The sequence below is a fragment of the Scyliorhinus torazame genome, chromosome 20, assembly GCF_047496885.1.
Source record: "Scyliorhinus torazame isolate Kashiwa2021f chromosome 20, sScyTor2.1, whole genome shotgun sequence".
Classification (NCBI taxonomy): Eukaryota; Metazoa; Chordata; class Chondrichthyes; order Carcharhiniformes; family Scyliorhinidae; genus Scyliorhinus; species Scyliorhinus torazame.
The window spans coordinates 133,309,424-133,325,635 of record NC_092726.1 but is presented as its reverse complement, the minus strand read 5'-3'; positions in this window follow the sequence as shown (position 1 = coordinate 133,325,635).

Genomic DNA, 16,212 nt, shown 5'->3' with positions numbered 1-16,212 from the left:
ACACAAACAAATCCAACACATTGGCACCACGTGACTCTTCATGCCGGGCCTGCTGACTTTGTCTGACATTCTCTGATTTTCGGCATCCGCAGTATTTTGATTTTATAAAAGTTATTTGTAGACAGGTAGAACTGGAGTTAAGATGAAAGTCAATCGAAATTTGGTTTGATGGAATTTGATTAGAATTTCTGGCTCTGAACAGGATGTTATTAAAATGCTATAACCGTTCAGGAGAGAGCTGAACACAATGTGCAAGAGTGTGAACAGTATTGTGATGTGATGTGTATCCAGAACGGCTGAACAGAAAGGAAACAAAATGAACCCATTTGGCCCATTCTTGCTCTTTCCTGGTCCATTGTCCGCGGGTCCCACGACCTGATCCCACGACTGATGTATTTACCGTTTCTGAAATTAAAACAGGAAATGATTGGGTGGGGGAGGGTGTTCTGTATCATTAAACCAACGACTGACGCAGACGTCACGGATTATGTGTTATATTATTCCCTCCACTCGGATATCTGACACATTAACTATCCACATGGACTCAACTGTTCGATGGCAGAAGTGACATTTATTGTACACCTGAAGGATACAAATAACAGAGCAGACATTTTCTGGAACACAGGGTTTAATGAAAGGGAGGAACTGAAGAAAGTCAGTATTAGTAGGGAGGTGGAGAGGGGAAATTGATGACAGTGAAGGCGGATAAATCAGAGGACTTGATAATATACATTCCAGGCTACTTACCAACGTGGCGCTAGATATAGTTGATGCATTGTTCGTCATCTTTTATGATTATTTGGCTTTGTAATTAATCATTGGAGGGGAGCTCATGTAATCCCACTATCCACAAAGGGACGTCGTGTGAAAATGGGAAATGATAGATCAGTACATCTGACGTCAGTAGTGGGGACAATTCTCGAGTTATTATGAAAGTCCTGATAGCAGGCCACATGCAAAACAATTATAGAATCGGAAAGAGTAAACATGATTTACGATAGGTAAAACATGCTTGTAAAATCGCATGGAATTATTTGAGTATATAACTAGTCGAGTTGATAAGATGGGGTTTGGTTTACCCGGACTTTCATCAGGATTCCGACAATGTTCCTCATAAGATTATTAGCAAATATCATTGAAGCGCAAGCGATTAGAACATAGAACATACAGTGCAGAAGGAGACCATTCGGGCCATCGAATCTGCACCTACCCGCCTATGCCCTCACTAGCACCCTATCCCCGTGACCCAATAACCCCTTCTAACCTTTTTTGGGCACTAAGGGCAATTTATCAAAGTCAATCCACCTAACCTGCACATCGTTGGACTGTGGGAGGAAACCGGCGCACCGGCGGAATCCCACGCACACACGGGGAGAACGTGCAGACTCCGCACAGACTGACCTAGTAGGGAATCGAACTGGGACCCTCACGCTGTGAAGCCACAGTGCTAATCAATTGTGCTACCGTGCTGCCATTTAGGATAAGTATTGAGATGGATGCCAAAATGTTTGGCAGAGAAGATGAAGAGTAGGAATAAACACATTTTCTTCCAAATGGAGGCATGTCCAGTGAGGTATCACAGCATTTCGGAGATGAGACCCAATATATACTGATGATTTGGATGTGAATACGAGAATACATTTATGCCCAGCTTTGCAATGACACAAGCTGGGTGAGAGGGTGAGATTTAAAAAAGATGCAAAGATGTTTCAGTGTGATTTGGCCGAGCTGAGTAGGAAAATGCGTGGATGCAGCAGTGTTATGTGGATAAATGCGAGGATTCTGCAAAGATAAAAAGGCAGATTATTACCTGAGTGGCTATAATTTGATAGGGGGTTGTGTTCAGCGAGACCCGAGTGTCTTCTCACACCAGTCGTGGATGGGAATCCTGCAGGTACAGGAGGCAGAAAAGAAGGCAATTGGTTTGTTGGCCATGATAGCGAGAGGACACAAGTAGCAGAACAAGATGTCTTGCTGCAATTAGAAAGTGCCTTAATGAGACCACAGGAAAACTATGTGCAGAATTTGTCTCCTTATCGGACGTTTTTTTTTTCGCTATAAAGGGAGTGCAATGAATATTTACCACGCGGATTCCTGTAATGCTCGGTTTGACACATGGCGAAAGATGGAGTTCTTTACTATCACTTCCGCTTGAGGTCAGAAAAATGAGGACAGGTTGTGCGACCTATCTGAATCCTATAAAATGCAATCAGGATTAGTTCCTTCACAAAGTTATGATAATGAGTAAATCGCTACTATAAAATACAGTTGAGGCCAAAACACATCATGATTTCAAGAACGAATTTGGAGGCCCGAAGGGCTTACTCCTGTTCCTACGTTCCGTATTTTTATGTCTTTCTATGTTCCTCTGTAGAGTTATCCTGATAGGTTTGTGCAGGACCTTGAGGTTTATCTGCTAAAGCTGAATATTCTCCCAAAGTGATGTAATGTACCAATTTCACAGATCATGAAGTTATTGATACATCGTCTCCGTTTGGTTGAAGAATTATGTGTCATGATGATTCCATGATGACTCAACCACAAACAGGTGAACCATGAACCAATCATTTTCTGTTTACAAGATTTTTGCGACCATTGACTCCCTCAATCAGATTGATAATTACACCAGTCACCGTTTGGGTGGCATAGTTCCAGGATCTGCATAACCTGAAATTGAATGCTCAATATTCAGGGGATGTAAAAGTTTGCTTTCCACCATCTGCCCCAATAATTCTCTAAGCTCAAACTCAATGACGTCACACCGCAATTGATTCACTTTCCTTCCCTGGTAATACTTGGTAGAGAAGGGTGAAAAAATATAATTCTAACTGTCCTTTAACCGTAAATAACCTCAATTTCAAACACTTGAGCCTCGAAGCTCCTGTTTGTGCCGTCTATGACGATGCTGAGAGTGAAACCATTTACTCTCAGGGTGGACACTTGCTTTGGATCCTGGGTCTGATGATCTCTTCACATTGGGAAAGTTCGGCGGTGATTTCCCCCCTCTGGGTAAGATAAACCTTTCATTCCTCTGCTTCTTTGACAATCGTTCTGCATCGACGATGATTTTCTCCAACTTTGCTGAGATACGCTCTGGGATGGCTGATTAGCCCAATGGCCAGCCTAAAGGACCTGCTACATGTGGGACTGACGGCGCTTGATGCGCTGGGTAAACAGGTAGTTTGACAGGAGGACGATACACATTTCACGAGTCAAGCACGGCTTTGAACATTTCGATGAAGACTCTTGATGTGCTTCATGCCATTGGGGGTGAACTTTCTACATTCTTGGGCTGTATAATTCCAGGGCCTTCCATTGGTCATCGTGCATATTTGAATTTTCTTAGATGTTTTGAGGACATCCGTAGACTTTTACACGTCCCTCTTGCAGTCTCCTACTGCGACTGCGGTCCGAGTATATTATCACATCTGGTTATTGCTCAGTCACCCACTCTCTTGTGCAGAATTGACTCTCTCTCTGTATTGGAGTTATTCCAATCGGTCAAGGAGCAAACTGGCATTTGCGATCAGTTCATGTCTTGAAAGCAAATAATTTAAACAAAGCATCTCCTTTCGCCCAATGTTTATCTGAAGTGTGTTTATCCCCACAATGTATAATTGATTGACCCTCATTGACCCCGAGTTATCGGTTCCTTCCCTGTCCAGGAACAATACAAATTGATCTGTGACACATGCCTCTGGTTCTCCCGACATTGGGCAGTGAACGTTTACTTCGAAAGTTTACAAATCAGCATTGCACTGTTAAAAGGTAATGTTTCATTCCATTTCCCTGTGGATGTGGCGCGGTGCTAGGGAGTGACCAGTCCCATATGACTTTTGGTCCTCTTGAGTATTCCCACTGGTTTACTGAGAGTGAAATTATGAGAGAGAAGATGCAGAATGTCTTGGATAGAACTGAAAAATGCCAGTTGCATTGTAAATTTGCCGAAAGAAAAAATAAATAGATGTGACCTCTTTTAGATGATGATGGAATTGGTTGTACCTGTATTTAAGTTGGGCGGTTCCTAAACCCGAGACACTACACTTGTAGTGTCCGCCACCCTTCCGCCTCATCTAACCTGAAGGATTGAGTAAATATCAGGTCAGCTCTTTCTTTCTTTCTTTCTTTTTCTTGTTTTATCCGCAAGTTATATAGAGGGGATGGCGGTGCAATGTTTCTCGTGCAGAATGTTCGAGGTGAGGGACATCGTCAGATTTCACCTGTGGGAAGTGCACCCATCTCCAACTTCTCAAAACCGCGTTAGGGAACTGGAGCTGGATGAACATAGGACCATTCGGGATGCAGAGGTGGTCATAGATAGAAGCTTCAGGGATGTAGTTACTCCGAAGAATGAAGATAGATGGGAGGCTGTGAGAGTCACTGGGAGGAAGCACTCAGTACAGGGATCCCTTGTGGTCGTTTCCCTTAGTAACAAGTGTACCACTTTGGATACTGGTAAGGCGGGGGGGGGGGGCATGGGGTACAGGCCTCTGGCACACAGTCTGTCCCTGTTGCTCAGAAGGGAAGAGGGGAGAGGAGCAGAGCATTAGCCATTCGGGACTCCATACTTAGGGGGGAAGATATGAGATTCTGTGGGAACGAGAGAGACTCGCGGTTGGTGTGTTGCCTCCCAGGAGCAAGGGGCCGTGATTTCTCGGATCGTGTTTTCGGGATCCTGAAGGGGGAGGGAGAGCAGCCCCAAATCGTTGTCCACATAGGCACCAACAACAGAGGTAGGAAAAGGGATGGGGATGTAAGGCAGATATTCAGGGTGCTAGAGTGGAATCTTAGAGCTAGAACAAACAGAGTTATTATCTTTGGGTTGTTACCCGTGCTACGTGATAGCGAGACGAGGAATGTGGAGCGAGAGCAGTTGAATACGTGGCTACAGGGATGGTGCAGGAGGGAGGGATTCAATGCCTGGATAATTGGGACTCATTCTGGGGAAGGTGAACCTCTACAAACGGGATGGTCTACAGCTGGACCAGAGGGGTACCAATATCCTGCGGAGGAAATTTGCTAATGCTCTTCGGGAGGGTTTAAGCTAATTCATCAGGGGGTTGGGAACCTGAATTGTAGCTTCAACATACAGGAGGTTGAGAGTAGTTAGGTCATGAGTAAGGTTTCAAAGTTGCAGGAGTGTACCGGCAGGCAGGAAGGTGGTTTAAAGTGTGTCTTCTTCAATGCCAGGAGCATCCGGAATAAGGTGGGTGAACTTGCGGCATGGGTTGATACCTGGGACTTCGATGTTGTGGCCATTTCGGAGACATGGATAGAGCAGGGACAGGAATGGTTGTTGCAGGCTCCGGGGTTTAGATATTTCAGTAAGCTCAGGGAATGTGGTAAAAGAGGGGGAGGGGTGGCATTGTTAGTCAAGGACCGTATTACGGTGGCAGAAAGGACTTTTAATGAGGATTCGTCCACTGAGGTGGTATGGGCTGAGGTTAGAAACAGGAAAGGAGAGGTCACCCTGTTGGCAGCTTTCTGTAGGCCGCCGAAAAGTTCCAGAGATGTAGAGGAAAGGTTTGAAAAGCTGATTCTGGACAGGAGTAAAAGTCACAGGGTAGTTGTTATTGGGGACTTTCTAAATATTTACTGGAAACGCTGTAGTTCGAGAACTTTAGATGGGTCCGTTTTTGTCCAATGTGTGCAGAAGGATTTCCTGACACAGTATGTAAATAGGCCAATAAGAGGCGTGGGCACATTGGGTTTGGTACTGGGTAATGAACCAGGACAGGTGTTAGATTTGGAGGTAGGTGAGCACTTTGTTGATAGTGACCACAATTCGGTTACCTTAACTTTAGCGATGGAAAGGGATTGGTAGAGCCCGCAGGACAAGAGTTATAGCTGCGGGAAAGGCAATTATAATGCGATGAGGCATGACTTAGGATGACATAGGATGGGGAGGGAAACTGCAGGGGATGGGCACAATGGAAATGTGGAGCTTGTTCAAGGAACAGCTACTGCGTGTCCTTGATAAGTATGTACCTATCAGGCAGGGAGGAAGTGGTCGAGCAAGGGAACCGTGGTTCAGTAAAGCAGTCGAAACACTTGTCAAGAGGAAGAAGGAGGCTTATGTAAAGATGAGCCGTGAAGGTTCAGTTAGGGCCCTCGAGAGTTACAAGTTAGCTAGGAAGGACCTAAAGAGAGAGCTAAGAAGAGCCAGGAGGGAACATGAGAAGTCTTTGGTCGGTAGGATTAAGGATAACCCTAAAGCTCTAAATAGGAATGACAGGAATAAAAGAATGACTAGGGTAAGAGTAGGGCCAGTCAAGGACAGTAGTGGGAAGTTGTGCGTGGAGTCCGAGGAGATAGGAGAGGTGCTAAATGAATATTTTTCGTCAGTATTCTCACAAGAAAAGATAATGTTGTCGATGAGAATACTGAGATACATGCTACTATACTAGAAGGGCCTGAGGATCATAAGGAGGAGGTGTTAGCAATTCTGGAAAGTGTGAAAATAGATAAGTCCCCTGGGCCAGGGGGGATTTATCCTCGGATTCTCTGGGGAGCTAGGGAGGAGATTGCTGAAACTTTGGCTTTATGTCATCATTCTCCACAGGAATAGTGCCAGAAGACTGGAAGATTGCAAATGTTGTCCCCTTGTTCAAGAAGGGGAGTAGAGGCAACCCCGTTAACTACAGACCAGTGGGCCTTACATCTGTTGTGGGCAAAGTCTTGGAAATGTTTATAAGAGATAGGATTTATAATCAACTGGAAAGGAATAATTTGATTAGCGATGGTCAACACGGTTTTGTGAAGAGTAGGTCGTACCTCACAAACCTTATTGGATCCTTTAAGAAGGTGGACGTGGGTAAAGCAGTTGACGTGGTGTATATAAATTTCAGTAAAGCGTTTGATAAAGTTCCCCGTGGTAGGCTATTGCAGAAAATACGGAGGTATCGGTTTCAGGGTGATTTAGCAGTTTGGATCAGAAAAAGGCTTGCTGGAAGAAGACAAAGGGTGATGGTTGATGGGAAATTTACAGCCTGGAGTTCAGTTACTAGTGGTGTACCACAAGGATCTGTTTTGGGGCCACTGCTGATTGTCATTTTTATATATGACCTGGAGGAGGGCGTAGAATGATGAGTGAGTAAATTTGCAGATGACACTAAAGTCGGTGGAGTTGTGGACAGTGCCGAAGGATGTTGCAAGTTATAGAGGGACATAGATACGCTGCAGAGCTGGGCGGAGAGGTGGCAAATGGAGTTTAATGCAGAAAAGTGTGAGATGATTCATTTTGGAAGGAATAACAGGAAGACAGAGTACTGGGCTAATGATAAGATTCTTTATAGTGCGGATGAGCAGAGAGATCTCGGTGTCCATGTACATAGATCCCTGAAAGTTGCCACTCAGGTTGATAGGGTTGTTAAGAAGGCGTACGGTGTGTTAGCTTTTATTGGTGAGGGATTGAGTTTCGGAGCCAGGAGGTCATGTTGCAGCTATACAACACACTGGTGCGGCCGCATTTGGAGTATTGCGTGCAGTTCTGGTCTCTGCATTATAGGAAGGAGGTGGACGCATTGGAAAGGGTGCAGAGGAGATTCACCAGAATGTTGCATGGTCTGCAGGGAACATCTTATGAGGGAAGGCTGAGGAACTTGGAGACTGTTTTCGTTAGAGAGAATAAGGTTCAGAGGTGACTTAATTGAGGCATACAAGATGATAAGAGGATTAGATAGGGTGGACAATGAGTACCTTTTTCCTTGGATGGTGATGTCTAGCACGAGGGGGCATAGCATAACATTTAGGGGAGATAGATATAGGCCAGATGTCAGAGGTAGGATTTTACTCAGAGAGTAGTAAGGGCGTGGAATGCCCTGCCTGCAACAGTAGTGGGCTGGCCAACATTAAGGGCATTTAAATGGTAATTGGATAAACATATGGATGATAAGGGAATAGTGTAGATGGGCTTTAGAGTGGTTTCACATGTCGGCGCAACATCGAGGAAGGGCCTGTACTGCGCTGTAATGTTCTGTGTTCTATCTTATCTGAACATTCAAACACAATACCTACTCCGAATTAAGGTACACCTATCAACTACAATAACCTATACTTAACTTCAGGGCGGCCGGCACTGTGCAAATGGATAAAGGCCTTTTTCTGGATTTCACTTGGCTTTTTCGAAGAAAGTGGCTCTGTCTCTGCTGGGCTCAGCCATCAGGCAGCGATCGTTGGTCTTGAACTTAGCTGGCTGTCCCCGCTGCACTTGGATAGGCACAGGCCGGATTCAAAAGAGACAGAACACATAGCTGCGCTCTTTTTTATCCCCCTGGGATTTCGTGCTCTTTGGGGCGGTCCTTATCCTTGGACCGAAAAGTTCGACAGGGTTCTGATCACTCTCTTCGATTTCGGCAATAAAGGGGCGGGTGCCTTGGTAGCTGGGCGGGTCCTCAGCGGTCATTGACCTTGGCAATTGTGCTTTCTGAGCAAGGGGAGTGGCGCCGATAAGTCTGTGGCTGGACCGGTTGCTTGAATGGAGTCCTGGGTTGGCCATAATTACCATGGTCCTTTGCTGGTCACAGGCTTAGATGGCCACAGTTATAAATTCTGTCCCTGCGAATTCTTTCCAATAATTTACCAACGTCAGGTTTACCGGCCTGTAGTTTCCAGAATTATCCCCACTAACTTTCCTAAACAGCGGTACCACATTAGCTATTCTCCCGTCGTCTTGGTCTCACCTGTAACCAATGAGGATACAAAGATGTCAGTCAAGGGCCCAGCAATTTACTCCCTTGCTTCCGCCTGTGTTCTGGGATAAATCCCACCTGGCCCAGGAGTCATATCTACCATAATACCTTTTAAAATACCCATTACCTCCTCCTTTTTGATGTTAACATGATCCAGACTGTACACACACCCTACCCAAGAATCATCTTCAACAAAGTCCCATTCTTTGGTGAGCACGATACAACAGATTAATTTCGTACCTCGCCCATTTCCTCTGACTCACCAGGTAGATTACCCCCACTGTCTTTAAGTGGTCAAATCCTTTCCCTGGCCACCCTTTGTTTTTTACATATGAATAAAAAGCTTTGGGATTCATCTTAATCCTACTTGCCAGGGACATTTCATGATCCCTCCTAGCCCTCCTTATTTCCCGCCTCAGTACCTTCCTACATTATTTATACTCCTCAAGAGTTTGGAAGATTTTCACCATTCTAGACCGTACAAAAGTCTCCTTTTTCTTTTTGACGAGGTTCACGATATCGCTCGTTATCGAAGGCTCCCTAAACTTCCCGTATTTCTCCTTCATTCTCTCAGGAACGTGACTTGGATCCTAACCGATTGTCGCTTGACAGACTCCCACATGTCCAAAGTTGATATACTATTCAACAGCCGCACCCAATCCAAATTCTTCAATTCCTGGCTAATGTTATCGTAATTTCCCTTTTCACAGTTTCGCACCTGAACACGAGGGTTACCCTCATCCCTGTCCAAAAGTACCCTAAAAACCTCCGGAATTGTGGTCACTGCTCCCAAAATGTTTCCGTACTGAAACTTCAACCACCTGTCCAGGTTCATTCCCCAGTACCAGATCCAGACTGCCCCTTTTCTAGTTGACTATCTACATCTTGCATCAAGGAGGCTTCCTGGATACACCGAACAGACTCTGCCCCCTACTCATTGCAGTTTAGAAGGATGAGGGGGATCTTCTTGAAACTTACAGGATACTGCGAGGCCTGGATAGAGTGGACGTAGAGAGCATGTTTCTACTTGTAGGAAAAACTAGAACGAGAGGACACAATCAAAGACGAACATGACAATCCTTTAAAACTGAGATGAGGATAAATTTCTTCAGCCAGAACGTAGTGAATCTGTGGAGCTCTTTGCCACAGAAGGCTGTTGTGCCCAAATCACTGAGTGTCTTTAAGACAGAGATAGATAGGTTCTTGATTAATAAAGGGATCAGGGGTTATGGGAAGCAGCCAGGAGAATGGGGAGGGGCAAAGTATCAGCCGTGATTGAATGGCTGAGCAGACTCGGTGCGTCAAGTGAGCTAATTCTGCTCCTATATCTTATGGTCAATTTCCTGGAAATCCTTTGCATCAGGATAGTAGGTGTACTTACAAATTAGGTACGGCAGTGGTTAAAGGAGGCAGCCCAGTACCTCCTGGTGAAGGTCAACAGCACATGGTCAATGAATGCCGGCCGAGCCAACGTCGCCAACGTACCAAATATTAATTTCACAGACAGAACTATCCTGGGGTTCTGAAACTGACCGTACAACTCCCGAATTGCCTCGTGAGTGTCACTTTGTTGATGCTGACATTTATCAGTAATATTAGCATAATACGTGAATACCAAGAATATTTATACATATCGAACAGCGACATCAACACGATGCAGCGCCAGCACATGGATTTTACTGCCCGCATTCCCAGTGTTCTGTGCAATGTGGTGCCCACTTCCTGCTCCAGGAAGCCTGACTGCAATGAGACATATTTGGTTTGGAACATAATCGTAGGAGCACTGTCGGCCATTAGACAAAAGCAACAAAAGTGATCGCTGTAATTTTGATCAACATGGACACTTTAACTGCCAATTAAACTCAACGAAACTTATGATATTTGTGCTGCACATTTAGAAAAAGATGATCAAGAGGAATGAAACTTTTCTCGGAAGTAGTAAGTCCAATAGTGATAAGATTAAACCGGTTGCTGTCGTATTTCCGACACATTCACGATTTTACCAAGATATAACTCGCCATGTCACATCGAGCTGCAAAAGTTTAAATACTTTATAACAGATTGCAAATATCACAGTACATCGAAGAGAAAACTAAGAGCACAGACATTACCACAACGGCAGGTGCTTCCTGTCAGTTCACCGAAGAGCAATAACCAGAATGTGTTTGCAGTTCCTGCAGGTGGCGACCTAGTTTGTGGTTAGGGAAAGTCATCGTCAGTTACCATCGCTACACTGCTGTTAAACATGTTTCGCCCTGTTTACTGTAAAACGTAAAGCTTCTCTGCTGTTGAAGAGGCTAGCTGACAAATGGAACTCCCCTGGTCTGATGATCCTAGTTGCCTGGAGAAAGTGCATGTTCATTTGCGCAGTATAACGTTACGGAGGGTAATGGGTCCGGCAGACACAGTCACTGTAAACTGCAGGCAGTCAGTACAATCGCTCAAAAATATTTGTCGTCTTTAAAAATCTCTGAATGATGGTCATGAGATACAAAGAGTGACTACGTTCCCTTCTCATGAAACCATTGACCACAGGTGGCTCTAATCTGTCCCAGTTTATTTGAAATCATTGGAAATTCAGCTGACAGTTAAATTAAAGTTGGTTTCAATCGCAGCGTCTCGCGAGATTAGTCAATTAAATAATTGCCCTTTCGGAAATGCAGGTCATATATTTTGGGTATCTCTGTACAAATTACTAGCACGGATTTATCTGCATGTTTTAGTAAATAAGCACTTTCAGGTGATCGAGATTACTAGACTAATAGAATATCGAAGTTTAATATCGTGCAGAAAAGCAGATTAAATTAATCCAAGAAACTGGAGAAGAGAATGTGCGGCACGGCGGTGCAGTGGTTAGCACTGCTGCCTCCGGCGCTGAAGACCCGCATTCGATCCCAGACTCGATCACTGAATGTGTGGAGTTTGTAGATACCCCCGTATCTTCGTGTGCTTCCCTCCCGCAATCCAAAGACGTGCAGGGTAGTTGGATTGGCCACGCTGATTTGCCCCTTAATTGGTAAAAAGAAAGATTGGAAATCTTAATTTATTCCAAAAAATCTACCGAAGAGAGAGAAATGAACGAAATGACCGAGAAAGGGTGCTGGAATCTATTCTCGAACTTATGTTGTTAGTTTACAAAGGACAAAGAAAAATCCAGCACAGGAACAGGCCCTTCGGCCCTCGGCACGACCATACTGCCCGTCGAAACTAAAATCTTCCACACTTCCTGGGTCCGTATCCCTCTATTCCAATCCTATTCATGTATTTGTCAAGATGCCCCTTAAATGTCACTCTCATCCCTGCTTCCACCACCTCCTCTGGCAGCGAGTTCCAGGCACCCACAACCATCGATGCAAATAAAATGCCTCGTATATCGCATCTAAACCTTGCCCCTCGCACCGTCAACCTATAGCCCTAGTAAATGGCCGCTCTACCCTGGGAAATGGTCTCTGACTATCCACTCTGTCTATGCCTTCATAATTTTGTAGACGTCTATCAGGTTGTCCCTCAACCTACGTCGTTCCAGTGAGAACAAACTGAGTTTATTCAACCTCTCATCATAGCTAATGACCTCCATATCAGGCAACATCCTGGTAAATCTCTTCGGCCCCCACTCTAAAGCCTCCATATCCTACTGCTAGTGTGACGACCAGAATTGAACACTATACCCCAAGTGCGTCCGAACCAAGGTTCTATACAGCTGCAACATGAGTTGCCAATTTATTTACTCAATGTCCCGGCCAATGAAGGCAAGCATGCCGTATACATTCTTGACTACCTTCTCCACCTGTGTTGCCCCCTTGAGTGACCTGGGGACCTGTACACCAAGATCTTTCTGACTGTCAGTACTCTACCATTCACTGTATATTCCCTCCCTGTATTAGACCTTCCAAAATGCATTACCTCACATTTGCCAGGATTAAACGCCATCTTCTATCTCTCTGCCCATGTCTCCAAACAACCTAAATCCTGCTGTATCCTCTGAGAGTTCTCATCGCTATCCGCAATTCCACCAATCTTTTTGTCGTCCACAAACTTACTAATTAGACCAGTTTCATTGTCCTCCAAATGATTTATATATACTACGAACAGCAAAGGTTTTAACTGCGAAACACCACAAGTGACAGCTTTGCGTTCAGAAAGGCAACCTTCCATTGCTACTTTCTGCCTTCCATGACCGAGCCAGTTCTGTATCTATCTTGCCAGCTCAGCTCGTATCCAGTGTGACTTCACCTTTTGTACCAGTCTGCCATGAGGGACCTTGTCAAAGGCCTAAGTGAATGATATATAGACAGCATCCACTGCCCGACCTGCATCACTCATCTTTGTGACCTCCTCGAAAAACTCTATCAAGTTAGTAAAACACGATCTCCCTTCACAAAAGCCTGCTGCCTCTCGCTAATACGTCCACTTTCTTCCAAATGGAAGTATACCTGCCTCGAAGAATTCTCTCCAAGTATCTCCCTAACACTGACGTAAGGCTCACTGGCCTATAGTTGCCTGGAACATCATTGGCTATTCTCCAGTCCTCCGGGACGTCACCTGAAGAGATGAGGACCCAAAGATTTTGGTCATTGCCTCAGCAATTCCCTCTCTTGCCTCCTTCAGTATTCTGGGGTAGATCCCATCAGTCCCTGTGGACTTATCGACCTTAATATTTTTCCAAGACGGTCAGCTCCTCGTATTTTTGAATCTCAATGTGACCCAGGCTCTCTACACACCGTTCTCCAGACTTAACATCCGCCAATTCCTGATCTTGGTGAATACTGATGCAAAGTATTTATTTTGTACCTCTCCATTTCCTCTGGCTCCACACATAGATTCCCGCCCCTGTCCTTCAGTGGGCCAATCCTTTCCCTGGCTACCCTCTTGCGTTTTATGTACGTGTAAAAAGCCTTGCGATTTTCCTTAACCATGTTTGCCAATGACTTTTCATTACCCCTTTTAAGTCCTCCTGGCTCCTTGCTTAAGTTACTTCCTACTTTCCTTATATTCCCCACGATAAATACACCTGGTGATGTGTTCCACTGCCACTATTTTGTCTAATAATTTAAGTCGAGTATTCTTTGATCGTTCCTCCATAATATCGCTCTTACGTTTGTTTCGAGTTTTACTACGCGTACCACGTTCTGAGCGAACAGAGGACATCCTGAAGTGAAAGGCGAACAGCCAGAGGTCGAAATACCAATAGGTACGAACGACATAGGCAGGAAGAGTGATGAGGTGCAGAATAAGGAATTCAGAGCGTTAGGCAGTAAGCTAAATAGCAGGACCTCTCGGTTGTTACATAAGGGTTACTCCCTGTGTCTCGTGCCAGTAGGGCTAGAAATAGTAGGACAGTGAAGATAAATACGTGACTAAACTGGTGGTAAAGGAGGGAAGCTTTCAGTTTCCTGGACAATTGCGATCTCTTCCGGGGCAAGTAGAACCCGTACAGGAAGGACAGGTTCACCTAAACTAGAGGGGCACCAATACCCTCGCTGCGAGGTTTGCGACAGTCACTCGGGAGGATTTAAACTAGTATAACAGAGGTGGGAATCAGAGTGTTGGCTTAGAAGGTGCAATAACTGAAGGGGGAAAAGAGAACAAAAATAACATAACAATATCACCCTGAGGCAGAGCAAATAAGGTGACATTTGTGAGAAGGCAGGTGGTCAATGCAGGACTTAGGGTTTTGTACATAAGTGCGCGCAGTATATGGAACAAGGTAAACGAGCTTGTTCCACACATTGAAATTAGCTGGTATGATGCTGTGGGCATCACAGGGGCGTGCTGAGGGATCAGGGATTTCATCTAAATATACAAGTATATGTGTCGTATCAAAAGGACTGTCGATTAGCAAAGGGGGCTGTTGTAGTATGTATTGGGGGTCATGTGGGACTGGAAGCCCTCATGTCATTGGCTGACAGACCCCGGGTCCTGGTTGGCCGTTGACCTCTAGCTCCGCCCTGAAGGCGGAGTATAAGAAGGTTGCGGTCGGTGGGGGGGGAGGGGCCCTTTGAAATCGAGACTGAGGCGTTCAAAGGGGCGGGAAGCCTTAATCAGGTGCGCTCCATCTGGCCTGAAAAAATGCGGCTTGCATTCCGCGCAGATTTGGCAGTCCTTTGTGACTGTACGGACCTCCTCTAAAGAGTATGGGAGATTGCGGGACTTGATTAAGTTGTAAAACCGAGTGACCCCCGGGTGGCAGAGGTCCTCGTGGAGGGTTTGGAGGCGGTTAATTCGTGCGTTGGCACACGTGCCGCGGGATAGGGCATCGGACGGCTCGTTCAGCTTTCCGGGACGATACAAAATCTCATAGTTGAAGGTGGAGAGCTCGATCCTCCACCTTAAGATTTTGTCGTTTTTGATTTTGCCCTGCTGTGCACTATCGAACATGAAGGCTACCGACCGTTGGTCCGTGAGGAGAGTGAATCTCCTGCCGGCCAGGTAATGCCTCCAATGCCGCACAGCTTCCACTATGGCTTGGGCTTCCTTTTCTACTGCAGAGTGGCGGATTTCTGAGGCGTGGAGGGTCCGGGAGAAAAAGGCCTCGGGTCTGCCCGCTTAGTTAAGGGTGGCCGCTAGAGCTACGTTGGAGGCGTCGCTCTCGACCTGGAAGGGGAGGGACTCGTCGATGGCGCGCATCGTGGCCTTTGCGATATCCGCTTTGATGCGGCTGAAGGCCTGGCAAGCCTCTGTCGACAGGGGGAAGGTCGTGGTCTGTATTAGGGGGCGGGCCTTGTCTGCGTACTGGGAGTTCGCGTGGAGGAGGTGAACCCTTTCGACCAACAGGTCCACCTTATGTGCCCGCACGTGCTTTCGGAGCAGGATGGGTCCTGGGGCCGCCAGCCAGGTCCGTAGCGACGTTCCAGAGGAGGACCTCCTAGGGAAGACAAGGAGACGCTCATGAGGCGTTTGATTAGTGCTCGTACATAATAACGACCGGATGGAATGGAGAGCGTCCGGGAGGACCTCCTGCCACCGTGAAACTGGGAGGTCCCTGGACCGTAGGGCCAGGAGGATGGCCTTCCAGACCGTGCCGTTCTCCCTTTCTACTTGCCCGTTCCCCCAGTGGTTGTAGCTGGTCGTCCTGCTTGAGGCTATGCCCTTGCTGAGCAGGAACTGCTTGCAGGGCTCCCTGTGCTCCCGGGACGGCGGCGACCTCGCGGGACCGGCACACAACCGCATAATGGCCCTTTTTCCCGCAGCTTTTGCAGATAGCTGCGCAGGCCGGGCAGCGCTGTCGGGGGTGTTTCGCCTGGCCGCAGAAATAACAGCGGGCGCCCCCGGTGCGACTCGGCGTCTGGACCGCGCAAGCCTGTGGGGTGTCCGGGGGGGGGGTAGGGGGTTTGCCGCGACGGGTACGTACGGGGCCCAATGTGTTACCGCGCGGTCGGGGCCGTAGGCGCGGGTATGACGCGCGGCCACGTCTAGGGAGGCTGCTAGGGCCCGTGCCTCTGAGAGTCCTAGCGACTCTTTTTCTAGAAGTCTTTGGCGGATTTGGGAGGATTGCATACCTGCCACAAAAGCATCGCGCATT